The 17,160-nt window shown below is 45.9% G+C and overlaps 1 long non-coding RNA gene across 1 annotated transcript; it reads left to right on the top strand.

The window, feature by feature from the left end:
• Positions 1 to 8,464: 8,464 nt before the first annotated feature.
• On the top strand, positions 8,465 to 14,952 carry LOC137004303 (uncharacterized). Its single transcript, XR_010892119.1, has 3 exons — positions 8,465 to 8,551; positions 8,686 to 8,753; positions 14,878 to 14,952. It is a non-coding gene; the product is annotated as an uncharacterized lncRNA (long non-coding RNA).
• Positions 14,953 to 17,160: the final 2,208 nt, after the last annotated feature.

Genomic DNA, 17,160 nt, shown 5'->3' with positions numbered 1-17,160 from the left:
ACCGAGTGAGCAGAGGGACCCATAAATGTAAGTATTTTTTTTTTACGGTAAACAGTATTTTAGTAATACATAATCACTTGTTTTATGTTGCCTTTAATCTTGTGTTCATGTATACGGTTATGTTCTCCGAAAAAAGATTTGTTAAAATCGCTATGAAAAAAGTTCGCTAATGTTTTTTTTACTTTATGATAGTTCCACAACAAATTTTTTTATATTTTATTGAAACCCGGGTTGATTTGACAACATAAATTCAAATCCGGTGGCAGCTAACTTGTCTTTTTGCCGCATGCCTGATTAATGTATTGTTTTGTTACATGAGATATATATATATATATATATATATATATATATATATATATATATATATATAAAAAGTGCATTCAGTTTGCGTGCTTATTCATCAGTATTGTATGTTCTGTATCAAACAGGGACTCCTGAGGAAACACGCAGGCTCGTCTCCTTTGTCTTATGCGAAGAACTGAAGACAAATGCAAAAAAATAGCTGTCGCCCAAGCAACAGAGATCACTACAGCTATTGATGGCATCTTAAGGCTTTTTTTAGCGTGACCCTTTTTATTAAGAGACCCATAAGCATATACAACCATGCCTACCTTCAACAAGGTCATGATGGGCGGAAATAGCGGCCACATAGACCTTTAGGGTGGACGGAGACAGCCTTCGATCCAGCCCTTCTTGAAGAAAGGAAAGCACTGACCCAACTGGACATGTCCAGGGGTTCTCATTCCTGGAAGAGCAGCAGGTGATGAAGAGGTTCCACTTCAGTGCATAAGCCTGTCTAGTAGACGAGGCTCGGGCCGAAGTGATGGTAGCTACCACCTGCGGTGGTAGGGTACCTAACCCCACCACGTCCCGTCCAGGGGCCACACATGTAGTCTCCACAGGTCTGGATGCGGGTGCCAGAGTGTGCCCTCCTTCTGAGAAAGAAGGGCCTTCCTCAGAGGAATCGGCCAGGGAGGGGGATGTCGTGAGGAGCATCAGTTCGGAGAACCAGGTCCGGCCCGGGATGTGAATGGCACGAAGCGACTTCAGATGCTTCTGACTCCATAAAAGGAGATTTGCGAGTTGCGACATACAACGAGAGAGTAGACCTCCCTGGCCGTTGATGTACCCTTCTGTCGCCGAATTGTCTGTACAGACCAGTACATGCTTGCCTCTCAGCAGGGCCTTGAAGCGGTGTAGAGCAAGGTGTACTGCCAGCAACTCGAGGCAATTGACATGCCACTGAAGTTGGGGTCCTATCCAGGAGCCTGATGCAGCATGACCATTGCACATGGCACCCCACCCCATAGCGGAGGCATCCGTTGACACAGCAACATGCCTGGACACTGGTTCTAAGGGGACTCCCCCCTGAAGAAAACTCAGGTCCCGCCACGGAGAGAGAGTTAGACGGCAAGCTGGGGTGATGGTCACCCGTAGCGTGCCCTGATGCCATGCCTATCTCGGGACTCGGCCGAGAAGCCAATGCTGAAGCGGTCTCATATTGAGCAACCCCAGCGGAATAACTGCCGCTGTGGAAGCCATATGCCCCAGGGGCCAGTTGCACCAGCTGTGCGCAAGTCACAACGTAGACTAGTTTTGACGTAAATGGGCACTAAGTTACAACTTACGCACTACTAAATATTTTTGTGTTGCACCATTAAACTTAGTTGAAGCGTAACTCTACGTATACACTAAATATTTACGGAAGCCTCCTATCAGGAGTAACGGTTGGAATAAAATAGCAGACTGACTGAACTGCATCAATAAGCTCTTGTTTTACCTGACAGACTTCATTCTTTACACATATATGATGCTGCTGACATTTACACTCTCTTACATTTTAAGAGAGAGAACATCATGTGAAAAGATTACTTTGTTAGACACTCTTCAACACGAACCCGTTAAACAGCGCACTGCTGTGTGCATCGGTCCTATCACTCCGTGTTGTGCATGTCATAATCAATAAATGTAATTTCTTATGTTTTTGTTGTTTCAGTATTTATTTGTTGATCCTTATTAATTTCGTTTCAAATACAGTTTCTGAATGTTATTTACATATAAAAACATTTATGATTAAGTAGTAGGCTATTATATTTAATGGGAACTTATTTTTACTGTTAGCTACGTGAGGCAAAATAAGTCAGAATGAAGGATAAACTGAAATTCACGGAATTTCAACAACTTCTGCTCCTGTATTTGAAGGATAACTGAAGGTAAACGTCATATTATGCGACTACGCATTACTTTACGGAGACCTTACGAGCTACTAGCTACGTTCTGCCTTAAGAACAAATGGTGCAACCGAATAAAGTACAGAGTTAGTTACAAACTAGCTAATAGTTACTAAGCCACTAGTGTGGACTTTACGTTCCAATTTAAGAAAGAACTTACGAACGGTGCAACCCTACCCAGGAGCCTCTGAAAAAGTTTCAGTGGGACCGCTGTCTTGCCGTTGAATTGATTCATGCAGTTCAGCAGAGACTGCGCGCTCTTGCTCGTAAGCTGCGCGTACATGGTGACCGAGTCTATTTCCATACCGAGAAAAGAGATCCTTTGCACTGGGCAAAGTTTGCTCTTCTCTTGGTGGATCCAAAGCCCCAAACGGGCGAGGTGTCTGAGCACAAGATCCCTGTGCTCGCACAACCATTCTCGTGAGCCAGAATCAGCCAGTCATTGAGGTAGTTGAGAACACGGACACCCTGGACCCTGAGAGTAGCCAGAGCTCCCTCCGCGACTTTCGTTCGCGCCCTTTGCCAGAAGGGTGGCTATCTCCGAACGCAAGACAGGGGTATCCTTGCCCACCATCGTAGCGCGGACCCCCCGAAACCTGGGGGGACGCAGAGTGAACTGAATCACGTAGCCGAGCCTGATTGTCCGAATGAGCCAGCGGGACAGGTTGGGAAGCTCTAACCAGGCGCCCAGAAACTGTGCTAGCGGGGTCAACGGGACCACAGGTGCACCCTCGGTGGGGCAGTGAAACAGAACAGACGGACCTAGTATGGGAGGCGTAGCGTCCCGTGAACAAGGAGCGGCCCTGCTACCGACTCCTGAAGAGCTGTCGTCTCTGAATCCAGGTCGCCCGTCTCAGGACCGCCACTTCTTAGCCTGATGCTTGGCAGGTGGAGGGATGGGGACGGGCTGTGTCACCTTCACACGGCTGTCTCCTCGCTGCGGCCGGGGTGGAGGCTGCTGCTGTGGCCGAGCGGGAGCGGAGGAAGCCGCGGGAGGGCGACCTCGGCAATGATCAGGCTGAGGCACCTGAGCCGGCGGTGGTGTAGGAGCAGCAGTGGGTCGCCGGGGCAGGATATGGCTGATTGCCTCAGACTGTCTCTGGGTGGCCGAGAATTGCTGGGCAACAACCTCGACCGCGTCGCCGAAAAGGCCGGCCTGGTAGACGGGCAAGCATGGCCATCAGCTCGGGATCTGACTCGGACAACGCTGCTCTCCCAGGGGGAGGCACTGCAGTCGAGTCTTCATCTCCCGAGGACTCAAACCCGCCTTGTGATGCAGCGATCGACATACGATCATCCTCCGGAGCCCTGAATGAGACGCTGGGTCCCCCAGAAGGGGAGGCAGCAGGCCCATCCGGAAGCTCCACCGGCTGAGACGCTTGAGAGGGGGGCGTGGCCCGAGGATAATCGAGTCTAGATCTAAGTATCTTGATAGTCATTTTCCCACAATGAGAACATGAACCATCCACGAACGCTGCGTCAGTGTGCTGGAAGCCCAAGCATGTGAGACAGCGATCATGGCCGTCAAGAGGCGCCATATACCGACCGCACCCAGAAACACACAGGCGGTATGACATCTTGAAAAAGACGCGACCTGGAAACCTGTTAGCTCTTTCAGAAATGACTCTTTTAGTACAGAAGCGCTCAGGGAAACAGGCAGGGCAGGAACAATGGAATCCCCTGAGATGCAGGCTGTGAAGGCACGATGCGCTCGGCTCCGAAGCGAAAGCTTGAATGCGTGTTGCTCGCACTGCTCCTTATATACCCACAGTGTGGGGCGGAGCTTGCACATAGAATTTCCGCAGACCATGATACTTCTCGTATCTTTGGCTCGTTTTGTAAACACTCGAAGGTGATTGGGCTCTCAGACGAGACCCCATTTCGTCAGGCTCTGACGTAACGTCAAAGTGACCGACTGAAAGGGAACTGTATTTTTATTTACCAACTGGTGCCCTGGAGAACCTAACAACAACCATAAGAGTGAGGCCTGTTTGGAGCTCAACTTTGCCAGTAAGAATGCACTCTGTTTTCTGAATACTTTCAATTATAATTTACAATAACTTCATATCATACAGTAACATGAAATGACTTGTGTGGATTTCACAAAGTGCCTAAAGTAGAACATTCTATTTTATTTTGATTCTAACACTCTATAATGATCAGAATAATGTATTTCATTATTCCACCCTACAGATGGCCATTGCTGGAATGATGGGCCCTGTCCAATCATAAAGAGCTATTTCTGTGCTAAGAAGGCATTTGGTTGAACTTTTTCTTATCTTATCTTTACAAAAATGTTATTCTGAAATCAAGTCTCTTCTAAACTTTAATCTCTTCTCAATATCTTCTCTGAAACACTCCTCAGGTTAATAAAAGCATTGATGAAGCAAATCATGTGCATCACAATCTAATTCATGAATGTAAAAATATAAATGTATTGTGTAGCTCGGTTTGAGGATTTGTTTATTAAAATGGTCATTTGCAAGTTTGTTTCCTACAATGGATTGTAAGCAAATATGAACCTCATCCAGGGCTCTTTTTGTTTTCTGTTTTCATAAAATATCCCATTACTATTTCGGTGTGAGAACCCAGATAGCAGACCAACACTGAATCAACACTGAATCAATGTTAAGGCATCAACCACATTATCATTGAATCATTGTTGAAATGTAACGTTGATTTTTCATCAGGTTTGCACCCTAAAATAATGTTAATTCAGTGATGAAAAATAGATCAAGATGGTTGTAAAATCAATATTTTTTCAACCTTAAATAAATCACCTATTTAATATTGAATTAACGAAACAATATCAAATCAATCTTGCTTTATGTACAGCAAGATTTTATGCCAGTTAAATTTCTATTTCTACTCATTTCAATCAGACACAATGTAAGGGCTGCAGTTAATTTGGTTTTGAAAGAAAAATTCACAACTTCAGTTTTTATACAAATTTATTTATTCATAATCACAGGAATTAACATCACATTCAGGAAAAACAAGTGGCTGTAAAAATGGCATTTCATGGTGACAAACAAAGAGACCTGGTTTCACAGACAGTGCTTAGTCTAAGCCAGGATCAGACCTTAGTTCAATTATTTAAGTAACGTTTATAAAAATGAAAACATTAAAAAACATTATTGGTGTTCTTCTTGAGACAAAACAGTAGCACAGGGAAATTTTAAGATGTCAGTGCAAGTTGCTTTCAGATAAAACAGCTCAAACATATCTTTGGAAAATTCAGGAGAAGAGCCTGGAAAACCGGGACAACATTAAGTGCAACTTGAAATATAATTTAAAAAAAAACTAAAGGTTTAAGTTAAAACACGCTGAATTCAAATGTATGACTATTTAATTTAATATAAACCTTTATAGGTTGGTGTATATCATACACAGAAGCAGGGCACAAGCCGATGTGAGTGAAGTGAGTTGATTCAAAACTTTAACTTCATTGATCACAATGCCAATGTCAGCACATGGTTCGTGAAGTTCTCCCCCTCCTTCCGAATAATGAACACCACAATGGAGAGCTCGTCAGGGTCACCCTCATGATCATCTGTCTGGTTATCCTAAAGTTGTGTACATAAAACAAACTGACAATGTAAAATGCATCTGAACTTTAGCTTCTTAAATTTAGCTTTAAGGGAACAATGTACATTGATGCTCCCTTGTTTTACGGTACATTGTGGGACTTTTTCAGGGAGTGAAAGTTTCAGTGCACTGGAAGGATTTTGTGATTGAGACAGCCCTTAAAATGGCTGACTGATTGAGCAAACTTGGCCTACATACCCTGGTGGACTCGTTCAGTCATTGAATGGTATATTGGTCAGGTTAAATGTAGTTCAGGTGACAAAGTAGCCTATACTGTTGGCCTACAACCGTAGGCCGTAGCCACAAACACGTGTGCTGTTGTAAAATACACACTGATGTCTGACATCAGTGTGTATTTTATAAACTCTAAATATATTGTTTTAATGGTGCTTATGCGTATTTAAATGTCTGAAACCTTAAAAGAAACGTTATGTGGCTGAAAACACTGCATAGTTGTGATATATGACAAGAGCTACGCGCGTCTGTCTCGCAGCCAAAGCGTGAAAGCACAGTTTGAATCTGGCAGTTATGTGACGTTGCTGAACATTCGAAATCCCATATGTGGGACCGTATGCCCAGGGGCACAGAAATAAAAATCCCACATGTGGGACCGTTCTGCTCAAAGGGTTAAAAGACCTCTGGAAAACAGGCCAATCTCAACATAACACTGACTGTTACGTAACAGTCGGGATCATTAATATGTACGCCCCCAATATTTGCATATGCCTTCCCATGTTCAAGGCATTAGACAAGCAAGGACAATAGCAAAAAATGGCAGATGGAGCAATAATAACTGACATGATCCATGATAATATGATATTTTTAGTGATATTTGTAAATTGTCTTTCTAAATGTTTCGTTAGCATGTTGCTAATGTACTGTTAAATGTGGTTAAAGTTATCTTCGTTTATTACTGTATTCGCGGAGACAAGAGCAGTCGCTATTTTCATTTTTAAACACTTGCAGGTATAATTCATAAACACAACTTCGTTCTTTATAAATCTCTCCAACAGTGTGTAATGTTAGCTTTAGCCATGGAGCACTATCAAACTCGTTCAGAATCAAATGTATACATCCAAATAAATACTATACTCACATGATCCAATCCATGCATGCAGCATGCATGATGAACATCTTGTAAAGATCCATTTGAGGGTTATATTAGCTGTGTGAACTTTGTTTATGCACTGTATAACTGCACTTATAGTCGAGAGCTCGGGAGGGCAGGGAGCGAGAGATTTAAAGGGGCCACACAGCCTGAATCGGCACATAGTTAATGATGCCCCAAAATAGGCAGTTAAAAAAATGTATTAAAAAAAAATCTATGGGGTATTTTGAGCTGAAACTTCACAGACACATTCATGGGACACCTTAGACTTATATTACATCTTTTAAAAAGACGTTATACGGCTCCTTTACTATATCTCTGACTGTGTTCATCAGAAATAAGAAAGTCATATACACCTATAGGGTGGCTTGAGGGTGAGTAAAGCTTGGGGTAATTTTAATTTAAAAGTGAACTAATCCTTTAAACACAAGACAGGGGAATATTTGTAATAATATGTTACAATTTTCTAATTTCTTAAACTTCACTTTTGACCGTTCTTGTGTAAGACTGTTCTTTTGTAACTTCTTTCTGTTATGTTATGTGCACATCGTGGACACACATTTACTGATAAGAATGATTCTGTGGTGAAGTAAATACTACTGAAAAAAACATTTCTACATTATTTCTACAATTCTACAATGTCTACATTAAAAAAAGTTAGTTCAGGCAAGAATTAAAAAATTAAAATTTTATATTAGAACTAAATTCAAGATTGTAGAAATTAAAGCTTGAAGTTGTAAATATTTTACTTGAAATTGTTTGTTTACAATGATTATTTAAGTAAGTATTAAAGTTATTTTCTGATAAAAAAGTTGAGTAGGTTGCTTTCATGGTTAGGTTTAGTATCTTGCGGTTTCGTGACACCTGGAGGTGATTTTCTACTCAAAATGACTCATTCATTCTCAAAAACTATCCACTGATTGTTACTGTTATTGTGTGTTGTGTACCAATTGAGGTCTCTGCACTTTACTTATCATGTAGATATGATATCAACTTTTACTGGTTAAGTTGTATTCTTTGATCATTTTATGTAACTTAGTTGAGTAGATTTGATTTAATTCCATATGTGAAATTTGCTTTAAAATCTGCTTGCAAAAACTGGCAAAAGAAAATGTTCTTATTGTTTTTTTTTTCCAGTGTACTTGAAAGTATTGCAAAGTAAACTTCAAATGAGTAGAAATGAACTCTAACTGGCCAAGTTAAATTTATTTATTCTCTTTGTTAATTTTACTTAACTTAGTTAATCCATATGTGAAATTTGCTTTTAAAAATAAGTGCACAAAAAAGTGCAAAAATTTTACTCATTTTGTTTTCTCCATAGACAAAACAAAAACTAGACCTTGAACACTGGCACACTTGCATGCAAACAAGAAACTCAAGACACACACATACATTTGAACATTTGATCTCTCTTGTTACTATAATTCTTAATATGCCATATATGGTAAGGTTTGATCTTTGAGTATGATTGGATGCCCAGGACATCCTGGACTTTAATGCCTGATCATATGGGTATAAATATGACCCATCTTCCTTCAATAAATCTGAGAATGTTATGGTATTTCACTGGCTCTGTGTCGGCTTGATCATTCTTGATTCTGAAGACAACAGCTTGAAAACCAAGGTGAGTTTTTGCAACTGAGACCTACTGAAAACATTTTCTACATAAAGTATTTTTGTGGTTTGCATTGGAGAATCCCCAGTGTCCAGCATATGTGTGCATGCAGACATCTAACTTTTCCTGCTTATTCATTTCAGGTTCATCATGGCAATGCTGAGAAGTTTTCTGCTTCTTTTCGTCATCTTCTCCATGGGGAATGCAGCAGGTAACCAAAAAATAAAAAAAAAAATAAAAAAAAACCCCCCCAAAAAATAATACAATATTCCATTGACTAATATTTGCATAATTAATTAATTAATTACAGTGTCTAAAGTACACAGCACATAATAACACAAACGTCTCGGTTACGTATGTAACCCTCGTTCCCTGAAGGAGGGAACGGAGACGTACGTCAGTAGTGACCGACGAATTGGGATATCGCTAGAGAGCCCCTATCAGCTTCGAGAGAACTAAAACAAGCCAATGGAATTGGCGTGCGATATTTGCATAATGCGCACCTCCCCTAACAGGTGGATATAAAAAGGGGGGCAGATGCAATCGCACTCTGTTTTTCGCTGAGGAGACAACCGGTGTCCGCACTGCAGCGAGGGTACAGAAACTGTGGCGACGGGACGTACGTCTCCGTTCCCTCCTTCAGGGAACGAGGGTTACATACGTAACCGAGACGTTCCCTTTCAGTCGGTCACGTTCGACGTACGTCAGTAGTGACCGACGAATTGGGATCCCAACTAAAACGCCACAGTTACGAAACCCCTTCCAGTGCCCAGCGCAGGCTCTAGCCGCCCGTCGCACCAAGGGGACGGAGAAGGGGGCGAGCTTACGCCGGGAAGTCTACTGCTGTTCCGATATACCCACTAAGTAAACTAGACTACACTGGGGAAGCGAACCCGTAAGGAACGCTGCGGAACCACTACCTACCCAGAGGGGAAGGAATTTACATGGAAAACATATGGACTGGCCCGCAGGGCAGAACGCATATGAGTCCCTGGGATGACTCCACCTGAGTAGGGGGAGACTCATCTGACAGGAGAAAGCAGAAGCTCTGCTAAGGGAAAGACACGGGCTCACCGTAGGGAGTAACCGTGGACAATACACATATGGAATCACTCACGTAGAGGGATTGCAACATATGGAACCCAACCAACAGACAACATCGAAGATGGATGTTGGTCTGGCATCAGACACTCCGCAATGCCCGAGCCGAAGGTGGAGGTGGAGGAACTCGACAGGGTTCACCGAACGGGGAACACGACTGGAGTCAACAGATGCACATATCCTGCCCAGGGGGCGGGAGTGGCATTGCAAGCCGACACGAGCGTCTACCGGCTGGTGGAAGCGAGTACACGGGAAGAACCAGCTTACACGTAAGCTAAAAACCCTAGCAAACGTGTTGGGTGTCGCCCAGCCCACAGCTCTACAATCTGTCAGCGAGGCGCCATGAGCCAGCGCCCAGGAAGAGGCCACTCAGGTGGAGTGGGCTCTCAACCCGAACGGGCAAGGCACGCCCTGGGAACATAAGCCAGGGCGATGGCATCCACTAACCAGTGGGCCATCCTCTGCTTGGAGACAGCCTTTCCCTTCTGCTGGTCTCCGTAACAGACAAAGAGCTGATCTGAGGTCCTAAGCTTCAAGTTCTATCCACGTAAACACGCAGGGCGCGAACTGGAAAGAGCGAAGCTAGGGCTGGGTCTGCCTCCTCCGAAGGCAGCGCTTGCAGGTTCACTACCTGATCTCTGAAGGGAGTGGTAGGAACCTTGGGCACATATCCAGGCCGGGGTCTCAGGAAGACGTGAGAATCCCCAGGCCCAAATTCCAGGCACGATTCGCCGACCGAAAATGCGTGCAGGTCCCCTACCCTCTTAACATGAGGCCAATGCAACCAGGAGGACGGTCTAAGAGACAGTACTTTTAACTCGATTAATTGCAAAGGCTCAAAGGATGACGCCGAAGTTAGCTAAGAACTAAGGTGAGATCCCTAGAGGGTAAGGAGGGTGGGCAAGGAGGAATCAGTTCCCTCGCCCCCCTCAGGAACCTGATGATCAGACCTTGTTTCCCCAGGGCTTGCCATCAACTGCATGGAGATGTGCAGCGAAGCGGCAACATACACCTTGAGGGTGGAGGGAGACAGCCTTCGCTCCAAGCCCTCTTGCAGGAAGGAAAGCACAGATCTGACCGAGCATGATCGGGGGTCCTCTCGTCTTGCGAGAGGAGCACCATTCAACGAATAGGTTCGACTTCAACGCATAGAGGCTCCTCGTGAAGGAGCTCTAGCGGAAGTGATGGTGTCTACGACCGCCTGCGGGAGATCACCCAGAACCTCCGCATCCCGTCCAGGGACCACACGTGGAGGTTCCACAGGTCGGGACGCGGGTGCCATAGGAAGCCCCATCTCTGAGTCAGGAGGTCCTTCCTCAGAGGAATCGGCCAAGGAAGGGCTGTCGTGAGGAGCATTAGGACCGAAACCCGGGTCCGAGTGACCAATATGGAGCCACTAACAAGACCTGCTCCTCATCCTCCCTGACCTAGCACAGGAGCTGCGCGAGAAGGCTCACTGGGGGAAAACGCATATTGCGTAGGCCCCGAGGCCAGCTGAGTGCCAGGGTATCTGTGCCGAGCGACTCGCCGGTCAGGGAAAACCACTGGCCGAGGGCAGTTCCTGGGGAGGCAACAGGACTACCTGGGCCTCGCCGAAGTAGTGCCAGATCAGCTGGACCGCCTGGGGATGGAGCCGCCACTTGCCCGCAAGTGGAGGCTGCCGTAAGAGCTCGTAGGCTGCACGGTTAAGCACACCTGGGACATGAGTGGCCTGAAGCGACCTCAGATGCTTCTGACTCCATAGCAAGAGATGGCAGGCGAGTTGCGATATGCGACGGGAGCGTAGACCAGCCTGATGGTTGATGTACGCAACGGCCGCCGTGCTTGTCCGAGCGGACCAGTACATGCTTGTCTGACAGCAGCTCCTTGAAGCGGCCCAGTGCAAGACATACTGCTAGCAACTCGAGGCAATTGATATGCCAATGCAGTCGAGGCCCCGTCCAAGACCCGAACCGCATGCCCGTTGTACATGGCCCCCCATCCGGTGGTAGAGGCATCTGTGTGGACCACAGCGTCCAAGGGGTACTCCCGCCCGCAGGAACAAAGGGTCCGACCACCGGATGAGGGTAGGGCGGCAGCTCCGTGTCACGAGGACACTGAGCGTGCTGCGCTGCCATGGCCATCTCGGGACCCAGTCGCGGAGCCGGTGTTGAAGCGGCCTCATATGGAGCAACCTGATCGGCGAAACGCGGCTGCAGATTCCACATGCCCCAGGAGCCTCTGAAGTCTTTCAGTGGGGCCGCCATCCTGCGCTTGAGCGAACTCAGGAAGTTCAACACCGACTGGACGCGCTCCTCAGAGAGGCGCACAATCCAGGCGACCGAGTCTAGCTCGAGACTGAGAAAAGAGATCCTCTGCCCGGGGGCAAGTTTGCTCTTGTCCCAGCTGACCCAAAGACCCAACAGGCTGAGGTGAGCTAAACCATCTCCCTGTGTACGCACAACTGCTTCGCGAGCTGGCCAGGAACAACCAGTCGTCGAGGCAGTCGAGAATGCGAACGCCCTGTTCCTTGAGGGGAACAATGGCCACCTCCGCAACCGTGTAAGGCGTGGAGCGACAGGGCCAGCCCGAAGGGTAGGAGTTTGTACTGACATGCTCGACCCGAGCGCAGAATCGAGACATGAAAGTATGCATCCTTCAGGTCGAATGCTGCAAACCAAACCCCGGGACGGACGCACTCGAAAATGCGCTTCTGCATGAGCACCTTAAACGGCAGCCTGAAGGTACCGGTTCAAGACGCGCAGATCCAGGATTGGCCATAGCCCACCGCCCTTTAGGGTACAATGAAGTAGGGCTGAACCTGACTTCAAATCGGCTGGAGGGACCGGCTCGATTGTATCCCTCGCCAGGAGGACAGCAATCTCCACTCGGAGAACAGGTGCAATGTCCAACGACACCTAAGTGAAGTGGACACCCCTGGACGCCGGAGGACACCGGGCGAAATGAATCGCATAGCCGAGTCTGATAGTACGCATGAGCCAGCGGAACGGGCTGGGGGCACTAACCAGGCCTCCAGACACCGAGCCAGCAGAACCAAACGCACCACAGACGTACCGGGGGTGGGGCAGCGAACCAGAGTACGGGGACCCGACTCGGGCGGTGTGGTAGCGGCCCAGAGTGTGATCAGACTCTGCGAGGTAGCAGTGCGTATGGGAGACGGCACACAGGGCGCGGCCTGCACCAACACACTGACACCTGCTGGCGAGGTGAGAGGGGGCTGGGAGTAGCAACGCGGGGCGCTGCACATCGCCAGCCACACTCTTGGGACGTAGAGGATCGGTAAACAGTTCTTAGTGGGTACCGCTGGACTCCGGAGAGCCAGCGGCGGAACAGACCAATTCTCCACCCGGCCCTCCTCCGGGGAGAAAGAACCGTTTACGTCAGCTCCAGGTCGCCATATCTCCAGGACCGTCTCCCGCTAGTCAGGTGACTGCGGGTTGAGCGGGCTGGGTTCAAGGCCAGTTTGTGAGATGAGCGCATCGAGAAAGCACACTTTGACGACGGCACATCCCAGCAAGACTCGCCAGGGGTGTTTCTGGACCACCATGGTGGACATTGTCTGGCCAGGGGCCTGCGCTTTGATTTGCATCCTGCGTAGCTCAACCCCGACTCAGAACTACCCACATGCAATGAGTGCTTTGACCTACTGCAGACTTGCCAGGGGCCAAGACTCATGCAGGGCAGAGGTGGTGTGCCCGTAACACTGCCACCCCACCCTAGGGGGTAGTGAGAGAGAAAAAACTTGTAGTGCAGATTATGACCCTCTTGGCGTTCCATATTAACGCCAAAAAAGGCCACATACTGCCAAGTTTTTTCATGCACATCCGGGCTAAGCCAGGGGGCGGGGCAAGGCGAGTACGCGTCGCACGACACCCCCAGGGGCCCGGGAAAGCATGGTTGCCAAGTCTGAATCCGATTCGGCATGAGCACGCCACAACCGTGGGACGCTCAGCCTCATCTTCATGTTCAGAGCCCAACAATACTCTCTCCAATGTAGCAGTCGACATCTGATCCTCTGCTGGAGCCCTGACTAAGATGTTAGGTCCTCCATATTTATTTTAAGGAGGACCAGCAACACATGCAGAAGCTACCAGCCATGTTGGACAGTGAACGTGGCCGCCCAACTGGACGACACACGGCACCCTGGGCACCGACGTGGCCATGTATCTAAACATAATCCACCCACGAACATAGTCACAACATGTTTGCGATGCACTAGAGGAGTGGGGGGCCCACGGAGAATGAGTCGGCGGGGATTGCCCCACTGTGATCCTCTGGTCACCCAGGCTTATTAACCAAAGTAGCACTTTTCTGATTCAGAAAAATAACTAGATCGGGGAATAAGTGAGGGGACTCCACCTCATTAAAGGCAGCCGAGTCTCGACCGTGCATCTAGAGCGCCAGACAGCGCGCAGGGTTGCCGTGGCAACGCGCGCTGTCAGCCGGCAATTCGACGGCACACGGCGCGCTGAGCGCTCAAGCCCTTACGAGAAAGGCGAGCAAACAACGCGCCGACGTGGACATATTTCCATAAGAAAATGTGACCACCCACAAACACAGTCTCAGCACGCTAAGCAGACATGAGAGAAAGTGATCGTGGCCGTCAGAGAGGATAGGAAACGACCGCCTCCAGAAACGCACAGACAGAATGACATCTTGAAAAAGACGCAGTGTCTGTCTGTGAAGCTCTTTTAGAAGGGGAAACTTCAGCTCTTTTGTGTCGAGACACACAGGGAGCGTCACGACGTGTTTAGAAAAACACAGGAGGAACCAGACCAAATCGCAGACCAACCAGTGGAATTACAGCGGAACGCTGGGAAAACAGTGGATGTTTCCACCCGGCTCACTCCAACTCGCGACCTCGCTGCAGGCGTCGTCACACCAACACAAGCGCCGAAACTTCTTCAGAGGCTTGAAGTTCAAACAGCCGCAGGACACCAGGTAGGCTCCGAAGCGAAAGACAGAGTGCGATTGCATCTGCCCCCCTTTTTATATCCACCTGTTAGGGGAGGTGCGCATTATGCAAATATCGCACGCCAATTCCATTGGCTTGTTTTAGTTCTCTCGAAGCTGATAGGGGCTCTCTAGCGATATCCCAATTCGTCGGTCACTACTGACGTACGTCGAACGTGACCGACTGAAAGGGAACATAAAATAAGCTACATAAATAAAAAATAAAAAGATTCTTTGGTGTGAATATTACAAGAACCCTAATGTTTATGTACTGGATGCAGTCCGCCAAAGCTGCCCCTCTGGATGGTCACATTTTGGACACAGTTGCTACATCTACATCCCTCAGCCGGCTAACTATGGAGGACTAAACCTGCAGATATTAAAAATGAATAAATAAATGAAAGAATAAATAAATATATAAATTAATAAATAGATAAATAGGTAAATAAATGTGATAATAGGAAAATAAATAAATGAATAAACCAATAAATATGATTAACTTTTAATAAAATTCATTTTCCCCCTTAATTTATTATTTTTCTGCATTTATGATTTAATTATTTCTAATTATATTTATTATTTTATTTATTTTTCCATTTATTTTATATTTACTTATTTTATGCATTCATTTATTTTTATATTTATTTATTCCAATATATATATTTTTTCCAGATTTATTTATTGTAACATTTATTTATTTCAACTTTTTAAATTTATTTTCGTATTTATTTTTACATTTCTTTGTCTTGTATGATAATTAGGTGGGTTGGTCTTGCTCATAGGGCTTGCTTACCATTGGTTCATCATTGATTGAAGCTCTCGCTCGATTACTCTGGCTTTGTAGTGACAGCTCTTGCGGGTGTATCACTTTATGTTCGCGACAACAAGGGTTACACCATTGCGTTCGTTTAGTTATCTTACTTCTGGCTGAGAGGGAACTAATGCTAGTCGCTAGCCGTAATCCTGGTAATCCTGTAGCTGTAACGGTATATTAGATTAAGCGGTCGGAGTGTTGCGCTGCACTTTATGATTTACACCCTCCACCTTAAGACGAGAGCACCTGAGGCACTGGCTGAAGGCGCTAAACTTGAAGTGCCCACCCAAGCGCCCGTATGTGTTTTCGTAGCATTTCATGGACGGGAAGCTGACTGACGAACACCCTTACCTGAGAAATGTCTCGGCTATGATGCTCCAGTAAAGAAGTCACGGCGGCTGCTGAACAGGTTGTCAGATTCAGGTAAGCTAACTTAGCTAGCCATGTGCTTGTTAACCTAATGCTAGATTTGTGAAGCCCCTTCTATGAATTTGAAATCAGTATTATTCACAAAACACAATGAATCTTGCACTATTACCATTGCCCTCAATATATTTAATATTTACGATAGTACAATGGTACTTATTTACTGTAGTATTATAGTACATTAGTCTTACAGTAGCTTACATTATTCCTGTAAGTTACAGAGATTGCATATGATGGCAGGCAATCTAGCTACATCTCTCATATTGATATTGACTTAAGTATTAACACTAGAGTTAGAGATTGTGTATAAACTCATTTTTAATGCGTCTCTCACACTTTTCTGTTCAAGTATGAGTGCCATCATATATTCTCATGATGTACTATTACTAATGTAAACATTTTTATGGTTGTATATTCTTCCACAGATGCATCGATGAGCATCAGTGATCAACTGTGAAGATGATCACATCCACATGCCCTGAACTGTGATGCAGAAACACAACAGGAGGATCCATCTGTCTCTGAACACAACTACACTTCAAAATCACATCTCAGTCTGAAGCCACCTACATCTGAGATGAGAACACAATGCGTTGAGCCAGCGCCATTGTACACAACTCTGAGAAACAATCATCTTTGTCAGCACACAGGGTTGACATCGGATGCGTTTCATTCAGTCGCCGAACATCTTACCAACACATACACCAACAGCTTCCAGCTACACAGTTGGGATCAGCTCCTGATGACTGATGAAGCTGTGTCTTAATTTATTGCAGGGTGATCTTGCTGAAAGGTTTGGTGTTTCAAAACCTGTTGTTGTGGTAAATTCATAACTGCAAATTCAGGGTTCCTGGAATCCCTTCGTCCAGGTGATGAAGTAACGGCAGACAGAGGCTTCATCATTACTGATCTCCTCTATGAAAGGAAGGTGAAACTCGTCATTCCAGCATTCACCAAGAGAGACTCTCTGAAGAAGACACCACCGACACTATACGCATCCCTAAGTGGTCATATGACTGAAAAACTTAAAAATCCTTTCTTACAACAGTTCCAATTATCCTCACCTCTAAAATTGATAAAATGTAGAGAATTGATCCTGTGTAACCTTCTAAGCAACATGATTTCTGATGTAGAGGATGAATAAGTTTTGATTTGTAGGTGCAGTCCACATCTGTGCTGTGGTTTTGATTTAACTAATCAGTGTAAATAGTGTATGTAGTCATTTTTATAAACCTTTACAATGTGACCAGATGTTACTTATCTGTAAAGTTATTTCTATAAACCTTTGTAATATGATCAGATGTTATCTTTTGTGAATTTTTTA

This window comes from Chanodichthys erythropterus, chromosome 17 (assembly GCF_024489055.1).
Source record: "Chanodichthys erythropterus isolate Z2021 chromosome 17, ASM2448905v1, whole genome shotgun sequence".
Classification (NCBI taxonomy): Eukaryota; Metazoa; Chordata; class Actinopteri; order Cypriniformes; family Xenocyprididae; genus Chanodichthys; species Chanodichthys erythropterus.
Note: the sequence above shows the minus strand (reverse complement) of the source record. Positions and strands in the feature narration are given on the sequence as shown.